Genomic DNA, 21,797 nt, shown 5'->3' on the forward strand with positions numbered 1-21,797 from the left:
CTAAGAGCCCCCTCACCATCTAGTATAACATGCCCAATGACTCACCCCAATGTAAAAAGAATCAAGCACTTCCCTGCTTTTGCATCACATTAAAGTGGCTTTCTTTAATTACCAGAGTAACATAGCATTAACACTCCCTCTGGGAAAGCATAGGTAATGCTGCAGTGAAAATCCAGATGCTGTCTAAAAAGTTAATGACTTAATTCTATGCCAAATTGATATCAAAATATATCTTCCCTAAAGTTAGAGTAGTGATGAGTCTCATCACCAAGTGATCAAAAACAAACCAAAACCACACAGGAGAACATATGGTCTCTAGTCACTATGTAGAAATATATAAACCCAAGCTAAAATGAGTGACTTCAGAGATGAACTTTTAGTGGGGAAAAACAAAGAAACGTCCATATGCTATCTCACATTTTCACAGAGAGAACAGGCTGAATTTTCACTCTCAGAAATGGTTGAAGTGGGGAAAGGATTGGGGAAAACAGAATGGATTTTTAAAATTAAAAAACAGAAAGAAAAACAAGGCAGTAATTAGCTCCCAGCTCACTAAGTGAGTTAATAGCCAAGTGTTGTGGTACTGCTACCCTTACTTCTGTGCTGCTGCTTGCCGTGGCGCTGCCTTCAGAGCTGAGCAGCTGAAAAGTGGCAGCTGCTGGCCAGGAGCCCAGCCCTGAAGGCAGAGCTGCCACCCCCAGCAGCACAGAAGCAAGGATGGCATAGCCACCCTTACTTCTGTGCTGCTGCCTGCAGAGCTGGGACCTCAGTTAGCAACTGCCACAGTCTGGCTGCCCAGCCCTGAAGGCATCAGTACAGAAGTAAGAGTGGCATAGTATGATTTTGCCACCCTTATTTCTGTGCTGCTGGTGGCAGGGAACTGCCTTCAGAGCTGGGTGCTCAGCCAACAGCCACTGCTCTCCAGCTGCTCAGCTCTGAAGTCAGCACAGAAGTAAGGGTGGCAATACCATGACAGCCCTAAAATAACCTTGTGACCCCCCCTACAACTCCCCTTTGGGTCAGGACCCCCAATTTGAGAAACTCTGGTCTCCCCTATGAAATCTGTTTAGGGTAAAAAGCACACAAAAGACCAGATTTCATAGTCCATGATGCATTTTTCATGGCCATGAATTTGTTAGCATCCTAATCATTGCCATCAAGTGTGGCATATTCTACAGGGTAGAAGAAAAATCAAATAGGTGAGAGGTGTTTGCAACCTGGCTCCCTACTAACTCTTCAGGCTGAAGAAACAAAGAGATGCAGGGTCATAAAATAACAAAATAGGATTCAACTTGGAAAAATGAAAGCATCTGGGGGCAAGTAATCTGAATCAATGATATTCAGCACAAGGGAGAAAAGTGGGAAGTCTGAAAGAGACTTAAGATTGAAGCAACCTTCAAGAATGGAAAAGAAAGCTTCAGTTTAGAATTGGAAGAGCAGAAGTGGTGGCCTATCAGGGATAATTGCTTAAGCCTCAGGAAGCTTCAGCTGTTAGAATATTTTAGTAAGGCATCAAGTTTTAGTGCACCGAGTATTTTTTGATATATGAAGGGCAGGAGTTAGTTAGTATTTCGACTTTGGTGATAAAGCTCATTAAACAATTTAAATAGTCTCCATGAGACAGGGTGCACTTGCCCCACACTGGACAATGAAGGGTTAACTCCACACTCTGAACAGAGGAAGCCTTGGCCCTGCTGGGCATGTGCCTACTGGAGCGCCAGTATAAAAGGGAGTAAGCCAGCTCAGTCAGAATGGATTGCTGAGAAGAGAGGATGCATATTGCAGGTGCCTGCCTGGGAACTGCTGGAGCTATAGACTGTAGTAGCCTGGGCAGATACCTGGCTACCTGCAGACAGCCAGGAGGCACTGGAACTGTTGGGAGCTCTGGAGACCCAGGAGACTTGTAGACCATGCCACTTGAAGACAGGGTAGAAAGTAGCCCAGGGGGATTAGCCATTGATCCAGTTGTAGGAACAGGAACTAAGTCAGCATGTTTTGGTTGTCTCCCTGCAGACCCAGTGAAGAGTACACTTACCCCTAGCAGGGCCCTGGGATAGGACCTGGTGGAGTAGGAGGGCCTGGGTTCCCCTACCCTAGCCACCTTCCATCCCCTGCAGCCCTGTGAGGCAGGGAGACGTATTGACTCAGCCATGGGGCTATAATGCCCTCCTCCTGCCCCAAAGGTGAGCTGGAGTGTACTTGCCACATGATACTCTATGATGAAGTGGGGATTTTCCCTTATGTTGTATATAAGGTTTACTCTTTTGCATGAATACTGTGTGTGCCTCAGTTTCCCTGTGCGCTGCACTAGTATCTCGGTGGTGGGAATTTGTGTGTGTGACTTTGGCTGAGACCCTCTGAGGCAGGTGAAGCTGCTCCATCCTGCATGTATGCTATGGCCAGTGCCCTTCATAACCTGGGACCCAGTAGGGGGATGCAACCAGGTGACTTTGTCCAGAAAGTGAGACCAAGATAAGGGGGAGGAGCAATGGGGATGTCTGAGGTCAGGTTGCTGGAAGCCTGCAGTCTGCTTGGGAGGACTGGAAGAGGGGGAGTCCAGGTCATCTGGCCTGGGACTCCCCAGGAGGGACTTGACTGAGAGTCACTGATTTCTGTGCTAACAAGTTCTGTTCTACTCTGTGTTCCTGTTGCCTAATAAACCATGACCCCACCCCTGTTTTGCTGGCTCAGAATCACTGCTGACTGCAGAATTGGGGTGCATGGCCCTTTGGCTTCCCCAGGAGCCTTGCCCAGGTGGACTTGCTGCAGGAAGTGCATGGTGAGGAAGGGGATGCTGAATGCTCCAAGGTCAGACCCAGGAAGGTTGAAGCTGTGTAGGCTTCTTGCCCTGCTGATAGTATGCTTAGAGAGAGGAGGCATGCTCCCCAAGAGTCCTGACTGGCTTCATATGGAGTAGTTCCAGAGCATTGCCTGGTGACTCCATGACAACTGGTGGCTGTGGTGGGATAAACTGGACCGAGCATCCTGCAGTAAGTGACTGAGGAGCAGTAAAACAAAGAGGGGATTAATGAGAGACAGGCATGCTGAAGGCTCAGAGAGGTGCAGTTCCAGGAGGTGGAGGAGCCTACGACTGAACCGTGAGAAAGAGTGGACCCCCCGAGAAGGGCTGTTGCACTTAAGGGGTTTCTCCCAGGGACCATGGGGAGCTGAGAGAGCACAGGCCTGTGAGTCCATGACAACTTTGGAACAGTGAAGAGAGGGCCTATAACCGTCTCCTTAAGAAGGACATTGTAGCATTTTGCAGAGAGAGAAGGCACTGCATTGGAAAGCTCACCAAGGCAGAGCTGATTGCTCAGTTGGAAGTGGATGATCACTCTAAGGAGTTGATTCTTGACCCAGCTGGGAGCCCCTGGAGTCCCCAAGACCCCTGTCCCTGACCAGCAGGGAGTCTTCACAGGTTCCCTGTTGGTAGATCTGAGAAGGATGGAATTGGAGCTGAGATTGAAGGAGTCAGAGGAGCATGAGAGACAGAGAAGGCATGAAGCACAACAGCAGGAGAGACCGCAGCAGCATGAACTGGCGATGACTGAGCTGAGAGGCAGAAGGACCTGTCTGGGGTGCATGGGGATGGACCTTGGGGTACCAGTTCCACAGGGAACCTCAACACTAAATTGCTGCCCCAGGTTAAGGGGGGTGGGGAAGATATGGATGTCTGTCTCATGGCCTTTGGAAAGGCTTGCAGTTGGAACCAGGCAGACCCTGTGGAAGGCTCTAGTGTCTAGCCCCCTTCCTGGGTCCCCAGCCCATAGCTTGTAGATGAGCAGACTCAACCCTGCGGCGCCTCCTGCTGGTTACTTTGGGGAATTAGCTCATTCCAGCTCCAGAGCACCCTCTGCAGGCCAGTGATCCACCTGTCCTGTGCCCATGTCCCTGCCTGGACCCAGTGCCCTTTTACATGGGGTGCTGCCCCCTGTCAGTAACCCCTTTCTCTCAGTGTCTCCCCTCCCAGGGAACCCCCACCTTGCCTCAGTATATGGCTACTGCCAGTCATTGTCTAGCCTCATGCCCTGGGGCAGACTGTAGTATCAGCCTACTCATCACTGGCAAGGAAGGTTTGGACCTGCTGCCTTGGCCTACCCCTGGGCTGCCCTCTGCAACCCCTAGTACCCCTTGGCCTTGTGCTAGGCCACAGCCTGGGGCTTTCCAGGCTGGAGCTCCCCAGCCCTACTTCACTCTAGGTACCTTGTCTCCAGCTCCCTGCAGCCAGGCCCATCTCCCTCTTCCTAGAGAGAGACCATTTGGGCCTCTGGTTCCCAGCCTCTTATAGGGGCCAGCTGTGGCCTGATTGGGGTGTGGCCCTGTTATATCCTTGGGGGCATCCGGTTTAGGAAGAAATCACTTGAGGCCAGACAGCTAACAAAACTACCATTTTATTTACAGACACAGAGCTCACCCAACCAGCCGAAACTGGCTGGGCTATCCCCTAATAATCTAACTCAGTTGCCATAGCAACAAAAACCATGACAACCACATACACAACATATTCCTCCCCCCAATAAGAACATCCCCTAAATAAAACACACACTAGACTAGAGAAGGAGGGTAGCCTGCCTCCATTCCCAGCTAAATCCTGGGGATTATTTTGCCCCATAACCGTGGGTTCGCCCTAGCTAAAGATCCAGCCGATGAGGAGGCCTTCTGTCTCTAGGTGGATTACGGCAAACTTCTGGTGTTGTTGCACCCGAAAGTACCATGGGCTCAGGGTCCGCAGCACGAACAGGTGAGGAGGTGGTATCAGCTCGTGCTGGGCAAAGGGGTATCTCAGCCGCCGGCAGTAATGGAGGAGAACAGTCAGGAACAGGTGATTTGTGATTCGGTGTCTCACCAGAAGAGGTGAAGTCAGACCCCTCAACTGCAGATGTGTCCTGAGGACTGGCATGACCTGGCAACGGCTGATCTACATGTCGCCGCCAGGTAAGATTCTCTGCAGTCTGGACTGTGTAGGAAACAGGTCCTGTTTGAGTGATGATTGTGGCAGGGACCCATTTAGCTCTAGAAGTATAATTCCAAGCCAAAACTGGCTGTCCCAGGCTAAAGGTTCAGTCTTTTGCTCTGGGTGCCCGTGTGATGACTTGATATTGCTGCTGATGTTTCACAATTTGTCGGGGTTCAGAAGGTTTCAGCAGATCAAAGCAAGTGCGCAGCTGTCGTCCCATCATTAGAAAGACCGGGGATGCCTGGGTCGTAGCGTGAGGTGTGTTTCTGTAGGAAAGTAAGAAGGTATCCAGACGCTTTTGAATAGAGTGTTGTCCCCTTGCTGATTTCAAAGCGTGTTTTATTGTCTGCACAAATCTTTCAGCTAATCCGTTGGTGGATGGATGATATGGTGCTGACGTGATATGGTGTATCCCATTTGCCTTCATAAAATGTTGAAACTCCTGAGAGACGAACTGCGGTCCGTTGTCGCTCACAAGTTGTTCTGGCAGACCAAAATGACTAAAGAGTCCTCGTAGTTTTTGGATAGCACTCTCTGCAGTAGTGGACTGCATTATAGAGACTTCTGGCCATTTAGAATGGGCATCTACTGCCACCAAGAACATGCTTCCTTCAAGGGGGCCAGCGAAGTCAATGTGAATACGTTGCCACGGGATTTCAGGCCAGTCCCGTGGGTGTAGGGGTGCCCACTGGGGTGCATTCCTCACACCCTGACATGACATACAAGCTTTTGCCTTCTCTTCAATAGCACTGTCCAATCCAGGCCACCAAAAATAGCTTCGTGCAATTTCCTTCATGCGCACTATTCCACAGTGACCGGAATGTAGCTGTTCTAACATCTGTGATCTCAGTGGTGGTGGAATAATGACACGTCTCCCCCACAACAAACAACCAGATTGGACCGATAACTCCGTCCTCCTGGACATGTAGGTAACAAGGTCGGGTGAGACCGGAGAGCTTTGTTGAGATTTTCCATGCATCACCAGGTCCATAACTTGAGACAATACTGGGTCAACGCGAGTTGCCTTCTTTATCTGAGTAGCAGTGATGGGTGTATTCTCTACCTGTTCAAAGTAGAAGATTTCGTTTTGGGCACTATCTTGATGTTTGACCGGCAAAGGCAACCTTGAGAGGCCATCTGCATTGCCGTGCAGAGTGGATTTCCGATATTTGATTTCATATGTGTGTGCTGAAAGTAACAATGCCCAACGTTGCATACGACTAGCAGCTAATGGGGGAATGCCTGTGTAGGGTCCAAAAATTGATGTCAGAGGTTGATGGTCTGTGAGAAGAGTAAACTTTTGCCCAAACAGGTACTGATGAAAACTTCTGAATTCCAAAAACAATTCCTAATGCCTCATGTTCGATTTGGGCGTAGTTAGTTTCTGCTTTGCTTAGAGTGCGTGAAGCAAAAGCAATAGGTCTCTCTTCTCCCGAAGGCATAATGTGTGACATGACTGCTCCCACTCCATAAGGGAAGGCATCGCAGGCCAATTGTAGGGGTAAGGATGGATCAAAGTGCATTAGAACTTCAGAATTTAGCAATGCATCCTTAGCTTTGTTAAATGCAACATCACAGGCTTCAGTCCACTTCCAGGCCTTGTTCTGCCCAAGGAGCTCATGAAGTGGTTTTAGCAGTGTGGCTAACTGTGAGATGAACTTTCCATAATAGTTCAGTAGTCCTAGAAACGAGCGCAGCTGGCTTACATTTCGAGGTGGGGGAGCCTCCACAATAGCTTTAACTTTTGCAGGGGCCTTATGAAGACCTGCAGAATCAATGATGTGTCCCAAATATTCAACAGAGGGCTTGAAGAATTCACACTTGTCTTTGCAAACTCGTAGGCCATACTCTTCCAGTCTTTGTAGGGTAGCCTCTAAATTCTTTAAGTGATCCTCTTCATTTCTTCCAGTGACCAGGATATCATCCAGATAGCACTGAACTCCTGACAAGCCACACAAGATCTGGTCCACAGCCCTCTGGAACAGGGCGGGAGCAGACGTTATTCCGAAGGGTAGGCGACAGTATCGATAAAGCCCCTTATGAGTCACAAAAGTCAACAGCTCTTGGGACTTTTCATCGACGTGCATTTGTAAATATGCTTGACTCAGATCAATCTTACTGAACTTTTGTCCCCCAGCCAGGCCTGCAAAGAGGTCATCGATGCGGGGAAGCAGGTATTGCTCTGCACACAACACTGGGTTGACAGTGACTTTAAAATCACCGCAAATCCGGAGAGAGCCATCTTTCTTCACTATTGGAACGATAGGAGTGGCCCATGAGCTATGGGTAACCGGTATTAGGACTCCATTGGTGACCAGGCGCTCCAGGTCTGCTTCAACTTTTGGCCTGATGGCATATGGCACAGTTCGGGCTTTCAGATATTTTGGTGGACTGTCAGGTTTAATGTTCAATGTCACAGTGATTCCCTTCATACTTCCCAAATCATCTCCAAAAACAGCAGCATGTTTCCTTAGAATAGGGGTTAGACTGGTTTCTTCTTTAGTCATCCGGTGCACCTCTGCCCAGTTCAGTTGAATCTTCCCAAGCCAAGACCTACCCATTAAGGCTGGGTAGTTACCTCTCACCACAAACAGAGGCAATTTAGCAGCCTGTCCATTGAGCTCCACCTTAACATCAATAGTGCCCAACATGGGCACAGCTTCTCCCGTATACGTCTTCAGAACAGTTTTTGTTGCCTTAAGCGGAAGATGCTGTAGCTTTTCTTTATATACAGTCTTGGAGACCAGTGAGACGGCTGCACCGGTGTCCAGTTCCATGCGTATAGGTTTGCCATCCAACAACGGGGTTACCCAGTATTCATGTGAGCCCACTGCCAAAGACAAAACATGCAGTGGCACTTCCTCTTGCGATGAGGTGTCACCTTGATCATCCTGGGTCTGCTCTAGGGTATGCAGGGTTCCTCTTTTTGTCGGCCAGACCACCAGCCTCTTTTTCTTTTGTTTACAGGCACACTCAATGTGTCCCTTTTTGCCACAGTGTCAACACACCAGGTCCTTACACCAGCATTCTGATGCCTGGTGACCCAGCTTACCACAGCGGTAACGTTCTTGACTCTGCACAGTTTTGTGGGTCGGTTCTTGTGACACTTTTTGCACCCTAGGGGATGCACCGATGTATTGCGCCTCCCTTGTAGCCAGTTCCATGGAGACAGCAATATCAACAGCCTTCTGTAATGTAAGCTGAGCCTCTATCAGTAGGCACTTCCGTATAGCTTCACTGTAGAGGCCACACACTAACCTGTCACGCAGGGCATCATTTAACATCTCTTTAAATTCACAGTGTTCTGCTAGCTTTTTTTAAAATTGCTACAAATTATACAACTGTTTCATCTTCCTTTTGGTCTCTTTTGTGGAACCTATATCTTTCAGCAATTACCAGTGGTTTTGGGGGAAAATGGGACCCCAGGATTTCCACAATGTCACTGTAAGATTTAGTCTCAGGCTTAACAGGGTGTAGTAAGCTGCGTAGCAGGGAGTAGGTTTTAGCCCCTACAACACTTGAGAATATTGGCACCTTCTTCGCTTCTGTAATGTCATTTGCAATAACAAAAAGCTCAAAACGCTCAGTATATACATGCCACTGCTCTATATTCTCATCAAAAGGTTCCAGTGGCCTGGTCAGGGTAGCCATGATATTTAGTTTCACTTTCACAGTTAGTGCAAACAAGCAGGTTTTTTGTTTTTGTTCTTTACCTTGACTTCTACTTCCTTCTGTTACTGGAGCAGCACCAGAATCCCATCCATCGTTGCCACTCGTTATATCCTTGGGGGCAGCCGGTTTAGGAAGAAATCACTTGAGGCCAGACAGCAGACAGCTAACAAAACTACCATTTTATTTACAGACACAGAGCTCACCCAACCGGCTGAAACTGGCTGGGCTATCCCCTAATAATCTAACTCAGTTGCCATAGCAACAAAAACCATGACAACCAAATACACAACAGGCCCAGCTGCAGCCACTTCCCAATCAGCTCAGCTTAGTAGCTCCCAACCACAACCTTACCCCAGGGCTGTTTCAAGCCCTTCAGGGCAGGAGCAGGGTAAGCACCCTGCTACAGTTCCCAGAAACCCAATAGATACAGAGCTGTTTAGCCAGATGGGCGGTGTGGCAGATTGGCTCTCACTCCTGGCTCCAGCATATATGTCTGCATGTACTCTCCTGGACTCAAGCCCCTTGGCTCCCAGTGGGAGCGGAAGGTGGCAGTCAATGGGGAGATGTTCCTGGGGTGGTGAGATCCTGGGACCAAGAACTGTTGTCAGGCCCCAGGTGGTGCAGCCTCACCAGATGCTGAGTGGTCGTGTGACCTGGGTGAAGGCCCCAGGGATGAAGCCATTTTCCCTGCTTATGTGTCAGATCCCTGTGCAGACACTAGAGGGGTCATGCTGGCAGGTAGTTGGGGTTCTCCAAGATATCGGCTGTGACCTTCTGTTGTGGGATGACTGTGTTTCTTTGGGACAGGATCTAGGCCCTACCCCTGTAATGGCCAAGGATTTGAATTCAGGGAATCAATTGGCCAATACTGAAGCAGTCAGTGAAAATGCAAATGACCTGGCTGGCAGGGAGGAGGAGTTACTAAGCTCAGGTGCCCTGCCTGTCTGTAACCAGACCCCTGGAGCTGAGTGGGACAGAGATACTCCCCTGCACACAGGAGAGGTGGCTCACACTAGCTCTGATGCTGTGAGCAAAGCAGTGGGCTTGCTGCCTGCCCTCAATGAGCCCAGGGGGATCAGAGACCCCAGCTGAGTGTGGGGAACCACAGCCAGGGTGGGACAGCTGCCAACCAGGGCTGCCTTGTCCAAAGGTGCAAAAGGCCCAGGAAAAGCTCACTGAGTTTATGGGTCTGGACAGGGGAAACCTAGCCAGGGCCCAAGGGAGGCAGCAGGTCTGGCACAACTGCTCAGCCTATGGCACTGGGGACCAGGTGAGGGTTCTTATCCCAGTGAGGAAGAATAAGCTGCCTGGGATGGGCCCCTCAAGGTCATCAAGCAGCTGAATGAGGAGAACAATGTGGTGGAATTGCCCAACCAAGCACAACCACCGAGGGGGCCATGTCAACATGGTACTGGCCAGCCTGGTGCCTGCCCCATGCCTGGGCCTGACAAGATCCTAGACAAGTTGGGGAGAGGTGGGGACTTGGTATCCCATGACCAGGGATCACACCAAAGGCTTCTGGCAGATGCCTTCTGATCAAGATATCAGGTTGAAACCTGCTTTTGTCACCCCTTGGGGGCTGTACAAATCCCTGGTTCTACCTTTTGGCCTCAAGGAGGCGCTGGTCATCTGGCAGCACCAGGCAGACCAGTTACTGAGGGGGTTGGAGAATTTTACTCTAGTGTAATTGATGATATTTGTGTCGTTAGCCAGACCTGGGAGGACCATGTGTCCCAAGTGAAGAGGGGGCTGGGTTGCCTCCAGGGTGCAGGGCTGACTGTAAAAGCTGGCAAGTGCAAAGTGGGGATGTCAGGTGTTGTACCTGGGCCACAAGGTGGCAAGTGGCTGCCTAAAGCCAGAGCTGGCCAAGGTGGAGTTGATCAGAGACTGGCCTGCTCCCCAGACTAAGGCCGTGGCTACACTCAAAACTTCAAAATGCTGCCGCAGCAGCAGTCCCGCAGCAGCACTTTGAAGTGCGAGTGTGGTCGCGGTGCCAGTGCTGGGAGAGAGCTCTCTCAGCGCTGCAGGTACTCCACCCCCATGAGGGAATTAGTTTACAGTGCTGGGAGCATGGCTCCCAGTGCTGGGGCACTGTTTACACTGGCGCTTTACAGCGCTGTAACTTGCTGCGCTCAGGGGGGTGTTTTTTCACACTCCTGAGCGAGAAAGTTGCAGCGCTGTAAAGCACCAGTGTAGCCATAGCCTGAGAAACAAGCCTGTTGTAGGAGCAGCAGTGATCTGTATGCTATGTATAACCTGTATGCTCAAAAGATCTGTTGCACCTTCCCCCCAACTCCGCCCTTGTCTTCTCTCCCTCTTTGAATATCTGTGAAGTGGCTTTCTCCTCCCACTCCCTCCTGGAATGCTTGTGGGATGAATGGGCTGCTTGAGCAGCTGGAAGATCAGAAGAGCTCCCAGGTAGACAAGGTGTCTGGCACTCTGATTAGGCAGCGATCACACACCCAATGCATGGACACTGTCTGAGGTGGAGTGTGACCAACCAGACGCGGGCAAGTCATCTCTAGTCGCAGCCCATGAGGAGCAGACCCTTAAAAGGGGAAGGGGCCATGTGCTCAGCAGTGCACTCACAAGATTGTATCTTCCATGAAGGCCCTTTGCCTGGACCACCTGGCCAGTGGTTCTCCGCGTTGCATTCCATTGTGCCTCGGGAAGACTTACCTTCATCGCACCATCCATCACTGCGCTGTGAGACGCTTACCTTGAAGGATCCTGACATCTCCAGTGCTATGCCTGTCCTGGGAGCGTGAGTAAGCGAGTGTGATTACCCTCTCACCCCTTTCCCTTTCTTTTGAGCTTGGCTTTCAGTATAATAAACATTCTGCTTTCTGCCAAACTCGTGGGTCATTAGTCCTCCCTAAGTTTATTAGCTGGCCCAATTTCAGGTAACAAAGCCCAGGCCTTTATTGGGCTGGTGGGGCACTAACAGAAGTTTGTGCCCCACTTTAGCTCTATGTCAGCTCCCATCACAGAGCTATGCAAGAAGAATGAGCCAGACAAGCTGGTCTGGACCAGGCAGTACCAGAGGGCTCTCTGAACGCTGAAGGAGGATCTGGTCAAGGGCCCAGTGCTAGGAAACCCAGACTTTGACAAGCCCTTTATGGTGTTCACTGATTTACTCCTCCCCCTCCCCCCCAGGCTGGGCACGGTGCTGATGTACACTGATGCAAAGGGGGAGAAAAACCCCATCATGTATCTGAGCAGGAAGCTGCTGCCCCAGGAGCAGAGCAATACAGCTGTAGAGAAGGAATGCCTGGCCTGGTCTTGGGGTGGGCTCTTACAAAGCTGGAGCCAGATCTATTTGGGTGCCACTTCACTGTGTACACTGACCACTTGCCCTGCTGTAGCACATTGCCCCTGCCCTGAGTGCCAGCTCCACAGCTCCCACTGGCTGGTAGCTGCAGGAGTGATGCCTGTGTGTGTGCACAGCCCCCTGGCCCCTCCATCTAGGAGCCAGACATGCTGGCTGCTCCTGGGAGCTGCCTGAGGTAAGTGCTGCCCAACTGAAGCCTGCACCCCAAACCCTGTCCTGCACCCCAACCTCCTGCCCCAGCCCAGAGCCCCCTCTGGTACCCCTCATCCAGTGATGAGCTGCCAAAATCTTAACAACGGGTTCCCTATAAAAAGTTCTGATTTAACAACGGGTTCCCTATAAAAAGTTCTGATTTAAGGGATGTGCGACAGCATGTATTTTTTGTACCAATAGGGTTACCATACGTCCATATTTTCCCAGGAGGTGATTAAGAACCGAAAAGCCTGACATGTCCAGGAAAATACAGATGTATTTTAACCCTACCTAAAGTTCTTTTTTAAAAAGATGGGGCTGAACTAGAAATGAGCTCCGTTTCACATGTGTGGGTGGTGATCAGGGACAGTCTCAATTTTTGGGTCTTTTTCTTATATAGGCTCCTATTACCCCTCATCCCCGTCCTGATTTTTCACACTTGCTGTCTGGTCACTCTAGGGTGTGCACATGTGTGGGTCCCAGCTGCTCCCTGCCCCCCCCTCATTGAAGCAGGTGTGCAGGGTTACTGCCCTGGGAACTGCAGGGCACCAGTGGATGTGGGGCTGGCTGCAGATAGGGGCGTGGGGCAGGGCTAGCTGGAGGCAGGGAGTGACACGGGCTGGCTGTGGGCAGATGATGCGGGCTGCGGGTGGCTGTGGGCAGGGGGTGGCTGCGGGTGGCTGTGGGCAGGGGGTGGCTGCGGGTGGCTGCAGGCAGGGGGTGGCTGCAGGCAGGGGGTGGCTGCGGGCAGAGGGTGGCTGTGGCAAGGGCTGGCTGCAGGCAGGGGGTGGCTGTGGCAGGCGCTGTGGGCAGAGGGCGGCTGTGGGCAGGGGCTGGCTGTGGGCAGGGGCTGGCTGTGGGCAGGGGCTGGCTGCGGGCAGGGGCTGGCGGTGGGCTGGGGGTGGGGCAGAGGGTGGCTGGGGGCAAGGGCCGGCTGCGGGCGGCTGGGGACAGAGGGCGGCTGCGGGCAGGGGCTGGCTGGGGCTGGCTGGGGTGGCTGGCTGCGGGCAGAGGCGGCTGCGGGCAGGGGTTGGCTGGGGGTGGCAGGGGGCAGGGGCTGGGTGGGGGCAGGGGGTGGCTGGGGGCAGGGGCTGGCAGGGGCTGGCTGGGGGCAGGGGCTGGCTGGGGCAGGGGCTGGCTGGGGCAGGGGCGGCTGGGGCGTGGCTGGGGCGGGAGGCGGGAGGCGCAGACACTCACACGGGGCTGTGGGCAGGGGTGGGGCAGGGGTGGCTGGGGGCAGGGGGTGGGGCAGAGGGCGGCTGGGGGCAGGGAAGGCGGGGGAGGGGCGCAGATACTCACACGGGGGAGGGGGGCTGGGAGCAGCAGGACACAGCCGGGGACTCACCAGGCAGCAGCAGGAGCCCCAGGGCCAGAGGTCCAAAGAGCAGGAGCAGCAACAGGGCCAGGAGGCAGCTCACATGGCTCTCGCAGCACAGCGCAGCGCCCCCCGGCGGCCGGGAGGAGGAATTACAGGCTTCCCAGGCAGAGCCCATCAAAGCTTCCCCCGCAGAGAAGCTAGTTAACAAGCGGTTCTAAAACCGCTTCTAAATTTAACAACGGGTTCGTGTGAACCGGTGGGAACCGACTCCAGCTCACCCCTGCCCTCATCCCCATCCCAGAGCCTGCACCCCAAGCCCCTGCCCCAGCCCAGTGAAAGTGAGAGTGGGGGAGAGCAAGCGATGGACGGAGGGGGATGGAGTGGGGCAGGGATGAGGCAAGGATGTTCGTGTTTGGTGTGACTAGAAAGTTGGCTACCCTAGTTCTGAAAGAGTTGCTGTCTGGAACCACCAGAGCCAGCTTGATCTCTTGTTGTTGAGCAGAATGGAGAGTTTCAGCCATGCTGTCTAGGCAACACACACTCAGGTCCTAAAGGTAGGATCAGCTGCATGGGCTTCTTTATAAAGCACAGTTTGCTTCTCTAAAGACCAGGGGCGGCTCCAGGCCCCAGCACACCAAGCGCGTGGAGGGTCCGCCGGTCCCGTGGCTTCGGCGGACCCTCCGCAGGCAAGACGCCGAAGGCAGCCTGCCTGCCGTGCTTGGGGCAGCAAAATGCCTAGAGCCACCCCTGCTAAAGACCATTTCTTCCCCCTTAGTGACCTTGTTAGCCAAATAGGCTCGTTCCCCCTGGAGCGTTCCCAATTACCCCAAGGAGGCACGGAGAGACAGGGGGGCGGTTACCAGATTCTTTATTCGGTCAGCTGAGCGGGTGTCCCTCTCGGCTCGCGCCTGAGAAAGGAGCACACTATACAGGTCCGAGACAGGTCCTTTTATACCTTCGAACAAACAACTTAGCGTGTCAAATTCTGCTAACCTATGCATTCTTTACATTTGTGTCTGGCAGAAATTAGGGACCATCTGTTCGCCTCCCCCTCTCCCTCACATTCCTTCGATATGGTTCCCCTTTCTTTACATCCTCTCCCCATGGGTAGGCACATCTGTTTAACTCATTCCCATTTTTGGTATACATTATATATATCTTGTGTCCATGAAACTTTGGACGGGGGTAGCAACTGGAAAAACAGGAGGGGAAGATGACAAATGCCTGAGCATATATTTAGCTTAAGCATATATCTGGCCTTATTTGGCTTAAGCATATATCTGGCCCTTTTGTCTAACAACCTTCTCCTGTGTCCCTCTGGTATTTTGAGGGGCAAACCTGGAACGAGGCAGTTATGACCCAGGAAACTTTACCCACTGCACCCCGTTGTAGGGCCTTGTTAATGCTATAAATTTAATCATGGTGAATCAGGCTACAACATGATAGTGGCCTGAGTATACCATAACAGGGCCCTGGTATTTGATTGCATTATAGTTCTGTGACCCTGCACCCCATATTTTTCATAATGATATTATGATTATAGCATAATTATCTTGAATAAAAGAGTAAGTCATGTGAGGTGTCATTAGAAAAGTTATGATTTGCTGAATATGATTATTCTATTTGTATGCATTTGTCACTTTTGTATGAATATTAACTTTGCAGTTGAAATACAGATCCCTAGTCATCTGACCAGGCCACATGATTCTAGACTCCATCTTGGGATGTCAGTATTTTTCCACAAACTGGTCTGGGAACCAAGTTTTGAAACAAAGGGTTCCCACCGTATGCTATGGCTACATAAGGCAGGGAGTGACATCATCAGGGGTTCTTCACTCCCCACACAAGAAGACTCCTGGAAATAGCTGAAGAACAAAGAATGAACTGGGGGAAGTGCTAGACCAGGCTAAAGGGATTTCTAGCCTGTGTATGAAAGACCTGGGGATTCCAAGCTTTAAAGCAAGTGCAGCTTGCCCCTCAATCTGCAGCCTGCTTGCTCTGGGTCAGAGCAAGCTCATTTCTCTGGGTGAGAATCTGCTAACTCATATCCAGTCTAGGCAGTATATTAAGCTTAGTTTGCATTTTTTTTGCTAAGTTATCTGTTTGCTATCACTTATAATCACTTTAGTAGTTAATAAACTTGTTTTTGTTTTCATCTAAACCAGAGCACTTTGACTGAAATGCTTGGGGAAAACCTTTGCTTGGTTACCACACGTGTGCATTGCTCTCTTCACATTGAGGGGGACTGGGTATTAAACCCATGTACTAGCCAGATTTGACCAAGGCGGGATGGTACTGCTCTGGGGTCCTAGGTTGGGAAGCTGGTGGCTAGACAGCCTGCATGTAACTGCAGCTGGGTATGTCCCTACCTGTGTGAATGCTGGTGAAAGTGCAGGTTGGATGGCTTTGAAGCTTGTCACAGCAGTACAGTGAGAGGGAGCCTAGGCTGGTGGGTCAGAGGGTTTAGTGGTACCCCAGTTCCAGATGGCACCCTGGGGGGAACCTGTCACAAGTTCCATTCCAAATTCCTGTTTTTATTAGATTCACCTTAGGGGCTGAAACTTTACAGGCAGGAGCTCTGGAAGTTGGTTGATTTTTTGGGGGGGGAGGTGTATTTTTTTTAACACAAATAATTTCAGGTGTGTTTGAGTAAGATCAGAGTAGAAAACAACATACACATTCCCACTGTGGAAAAAATGGCAACCTTTCTCCAAAGAGCTCTACCCCCAAAATTACCAAGGATCACGAGTTTAGCCATGTCAAGGAAATAGCTGTCAGCGAGTAGAGTGCCTTTGAGTATTCCAGTGAAACTCATTTCAACTGGACTGAGTTATGAGTGGTTTAAAAAACATTACATGGGCCCTGACTCAGAACAGCACTTAAGCATGTATTTAAGCTCCCTTCCTGAACTGGGATGATTTCTTGAATCAATGCCGTGATGGACAGGCAGGGCTGCCCAGAGGATTCAGGGGGCCTGGGGCAAAGCAGGGGAGCTGCAGCACTTGTACTCACCCGGCAGCAGTTCAGGTCTTTGGCAGCGTTTCGGCAGCAGGGAGCCCTTCAGTCACGCCGCGTCTTTGGCATGACTGAAGGCCCCCCGCCATCGAAATGCTGGTGAAGACCTGGACCGCTGCTGGGCCAGGGCTTGCAGGGCATTTTCGGCGGCAGGGAGTCCCTTCAGTCCTGCCAAACATGCGAAGACCCAGACCACCGCTGGGTCAGGGCTCATGGGGCATTTGCAGCAGCGGGGGGCCATTGTTGCTCCGCGTCTTCGGCAGCACTGAAGGGCCCCCCGCCGCCGAAATGCCGCTTAAGACCCAGACTGCCGCCAAGCCAGGGCTCGCAGGGCCCCTGTGGGGCCTGGGGCAAATTGCTGCACTTGCCACCCCCCGGGTGGCCCTGTGGACAGACACAGTAAATTTTGCATGTCTTCTCATTTACCTCAAAGCCTGCAGCATGCATGCATAGCTCGGTTAGCAGTACCCTAAACCCCACAGTAATCTTCTAATACTCTGCTTAAAGGGGCAGGGCTTCCTCTTGTTACATCATCATACAATCCACATCCACGCTATCTACCTACTTAGGTTAGTAGAATGCAGCCAGAGCTTAAAGCTAGGCAGTTATCAGCTCTGGGTGTATTTCTTTCACTGCTGCTGCTCATATCATTGCAGATGATACAAAACTACTCAAGATAGTTAAGTCCCAGGCAGACTGCAAAGAGCTATAACAGGATCTCTCAAAACTAGGTGACTGGGCAACAAAATGGCAGATGAAATTCAATGTTGATAAATGCAAAATAATGCACATTGGAAAACATAATCCCAACTATACATATAAAATGATGGGGTCTAAATTAGCTGTTACTATCTCTCTTGGCATCATTGTGGATAGTTCTCTGAAAACATGCACTCAGTGTGCATCAGCAGTCAAAAAAGCAAACAATGTTGGGAATCATTAGGAAAGGGATAGATAAGAAGACAGAAAATATCATAAATCCATGTTATGTCCACATCTTGAATACTGTGTGCGGATGTGGTAGCCCCATCTCAAAGATATACTGGAATTGGAAAAGGTTTAGAAAAGGGCAACAAAAATGATTAGAGATCTGGTACAGCTTCCATATGAGGAGAGATTAATAAGACTGGGACTTTTCAGCTTGGAAAAGAGATGACTTGGGGGTATGATAGAGGTCTATAAAATCATGACTGGTGTGGAGAAAGTAAATAAGGAAGTGTTATTTACTCCTTCTCATAACAAAAGAATTGAATTTCTTCCTATTTACTTCAGAGCATTTCTCCACTTTGTCCAGATAATTTTTAATTTTAATCCTATCCTCCAAAGCATTTGCAACCCCTCCCATCTTGGTATTGTCTGCAAACTTTATAAGTGTACTCTCTATACCATTATCTAAATAGTTGACAAAGATATTGAACAGAACTGCACCCAGAACTGATCCCTGCTGCACATGGGTGGCAAGTTTGTAAAAATTTTGGTGGTGCCCAGAACCCGCCCCCCAACTCTGCCCCCACAAACTCTGCCCCCACCTGCCTAAGGCTCTGGGAGGGGGCTCGGCGGGGGAGGTCTGGGGTGCAGATCCTGGGCTGGGGATTAGGGTGCAGGAGAGGTGCAGGGTGCAGGCTTTGGGATGGAGTTTGGGTGCTGGGTGCAGGCTCTGGGCTGGAGCAGAGGGTGGGTGTACAGGAGGGGGTGAAGGGTGCAGGCTTTGGGACGGAGTTTGGGGTTGGGAAGGGGTGTGTGGGAAGGGGGAGGGGGTGCACCTTCTGAGAGGGAGTTTGGGGATAGGAGAGAGTGCAGGGTGAGGGCTGTGGGGCTGAGGATGAGGGGTTCATGATGCAGGAGGGGGCACAGGGCTAGGGAAGAGGGTTGGGCTGTGGGGTGAGGGCTGTGGATGTGGGGTTCATGATGCGGGGGGGCTCAGGGCTAGGGAAGAGGGTTGGGCTGTGGGGTGAGGGCTGTGGATGAGGAGTTCATGATGCGGGGGGCTCAGGGCTAGGGCAGAGGGTTGGGATGTGGGGTGAGGGCTGTGGATGAGGGGTTCATGATGCGGGGGGATCAGGGCTAGGGCAGAGGGTTGGGATGTGGGGGGATGAGGGCTCTGGCTGGGGGATGAGGGGCTCATGATGCAGGAGGGGGCTCAGGGCTAGGGCAGAGGTGTGGGGTGAGGGCTGTGGGGCTGAGGGGTTCATGATGTGGGGGGGCTCAGGGCTGGGGCAGAGGATTAGGGTGCGAGGGGATGAGGGTTCTGGCTGGGGATGAGGGGTTCATGCTGTGGGGGGAGGCTCAGGACTGGGGCAGAGGATTAGGGTGCAGGGGGATGAGGGTTCTGGCTGGGGCTGAGGATTAGGGTGCAGGGGGATGAGGGGTTCATGAGGTGGGGGCGCTCAGGGCTGGGGCTGAGGATTAGGGTGCAGGGGGATGAGGGGTTCATGATGCGGGGGCGCTCAGGGCTGGGTCTGAGGATTCGGGTGCAGGGGGATGAGGGTTCTGGCTGGGGCTGAAGATTAGGGTGCAGGAGGATGAGGGCTCTGGCTGGGGATGAGGATTAGGGTGCGGGGGGGTGAGGGCTCTGGCTGGGGCTGAGGGTTTGGGGCGTTGGAGAGGCTCAGGGTAAGGGCAGCCTGTCTTGCCATTAGTGAATGGCAGGCACTAGGACCCTGCGGCAGCAGACAGCCGTTCTGCCCGGAGCCATCTCCAGCAGCACAGAGCAAGCAGGGGAGAGGCACGTGCTTATTTCTCTCAGGCAGGGACGCGACGCGGCACGGCGGGGGGGGGGACACACACGTGGTGGGGCGGGGGCTGAGACCTGCTCCAGGCCGGGTCGCGGCGGCGGGGGGAGACCTGGGGGGCCGGGGCCCGATCCAGGCAGGGCCAGGGGAGAGACCCAGCTCCAACTATTGCTGGAGCAGGGCACCCGGCCCTAAATATTCCTGGAGCCCAGGCACCGCACAAATATATAACCTGCTGCCTATGCTGCTGCACTCTACTCGTTATGCCCTTCCAGCATGATTATGAACCACTGATTACTACTCTCTGGGAACGGTTTTCCAACCAGTTTTGCATCCACTTTATAGTAGCTCCACCTAGGTTGCATTTCCCTAGTTTGTTTATGAGAAGGTTATGCAAGACTGTATCAAAAGCTTTATGAAAGTCAAGATATACTATGTCTATCGCTTCCCCCCTATCCACAAGGCTTGTTACCCTGTCAAAGAAAGTGATCAGGTTGGTTTGACACTATTCGTTCTTGACAAATCCATGCTGACTGTTACTTATCACCTTATTATCTTCTAGATGTTTGCAAATTGATTGCTTTAGAATTTGCTCCATCATCTTTCCAGGTACAGAAGTTAATCTGACTGGTCTGTAATTCCCCGGGTTGTCCTTATTTCCATTTTTATAGATTGGCACTGTATTTGCCCTTTTCCAGTCATCTGGAATCTTTCCCATCTTCCATGACTTTTCAAAGATAATCACTAACGGCTCAGATATCTCCTCAGTCAGCTCCTTGAGTATTCTAGGATGCATTTCATCAGGCCCTGGTGACTTGAAGACATCTAACTTGTCTAAGTAATTTTTAACTTGTTCTTTTTCTATTTGATCCTACCTCATTTTCACTGATATTCACTATGTTAGACATCCAATCGCCATCAACCCTCTTGGTGAAAACCGAAACAAAGAAGTCATTAAGCACCTCTGCCATTTCCACATTTTCTGTTATTTCCCCCCCCTCATTGAGTAACGGGCCTACCATGTCCTTGGTCTTCCTCTTGCCGCTAATCTAATTGTAGAAAGTTTTCTTGTTACCCTTTGTCTCTAGCTAGTTTGATCACATTTTGTGCCTTGGCCTTTCTAATTTTCTCCCTATATACTTGTTACTTGTTTATATTCATCCTTTGTAATTTGACCTAGTTTCCATGCACCTGTCCCGAACATCCCATGCTGATGTCAGTGAAACAGCCCCTGTGATCCACCAGTACTTGCAACACTATTGAGAAGTATCCCTTTTGGTTTATGTACTCTTTGGCAAGGTGGTCTGGTGCCAGGATAGGGATATGCATTCCGTCTATAGCTCCACTGGAGTTAGGGAACCCCATAGTGGCAAAACCATCCTTTATGTCAGGGGTCCCCAACGTGGTGCACCCGCGGGGGCATCTAAATGCGCCTGCGTCCTGGCCGGTGGTGGAGCATCCGCCAAAATGCCGCCGAATTTCTGCGGCATTTTGGTGGCGACGCCTCTCGATGACGTCAGTTGTCATTGGTAAACAGCGTCATCGAGAGGCGTCGCCGCCAAAATGCCACAGAAATTCGGCGGCATTTCGGCGGGTGTTCCACCGCCGCCACGGTCCTTCGTCTGGCGCCTGCCAGACGAAAAGATTGGGGACCACTGCTTTATGTCCTGCACATTGCCCAGAGTCACTACCCTTCTTAGCAGACGTATGTTGATTACCCTGTAAACTTGGATCACAACAGATCCCCGGTAGATTTACTCACTCCAAATTGGTTCCCCACTGACCGGTAGCAGTTCGGCGTTGAAAGCTTCCACAGAGCTATCGCCACTCGCTTCTCCACTGTCAGAGCAGCTCTCATTTTAGTATTGCTGCACTTCAGGGCTGGGGAAAGGTCTTCACACAGTTCCTGTGGCCTTACACATTTGAAAGTTCTGCAACCACTGCTCGTCATCCCATAGCTGCATAATGATGTGGTCCCACCAGTCAGTGCTTGTTTCCCAGGCCCACAAGCAGTGCTCAACCGTGTCAAGGTGATGCGTGACTGTTGCCAGCAACTGAGAATTGCTCTGCTCTATGGCTTCCAGCAGGGCTGCTTTTTTGGCATCACATTGTTCTGTGCAGCAGCTCCTGTATCAGCTGTGTAAATACTGCAGGATAAGGCGTGAGGTGTTTGTAATGCTCAGAACAGTGTACAGCTGAGCAGGGTCCATGCTTATCATGCTATGGCATCTACGCAGGTAACCCAGGCTTGCGAAAAAGGCGCAAAAAAGACTTGGTTTGCTTTTGTTTGCTGTTGATTTCAGGGAGTGAGGGAGGTAAGTTAAGTGCATCATGGGAGGCTAATGCCATGTTCCCATAACCACCTGTGCAAAATGTTTTGGTCCCATAAGGCATTGCAAGCCCAACCAAAAATTCCACTCGGCTACATGCACTGTGGGATAGCTACCTTCAGTGCAGCACTTCATGCATCGATGCAAGCCCTGCTAGTTAGGATGCACTCCGCTGACACAATGAGCATAGTGTAGACATGCAAGATCAACTTGCTTGATGTCAACTTACATGAAGTCGGTTTAACATTGT

Source organism: Mauremys reevesii, linkage group 7 (genome assembly GCF_016161935.1).
Source record: "Mauremys reevesii isolate NIE-2019 linkage group 7, ASM1616193v1, whole genome shotgun sequence".
NCBI lineage: Eukaryota > Metazoa > Chordata > Testudines > Geoemydidae > Mauremys > Mauremys reevesii.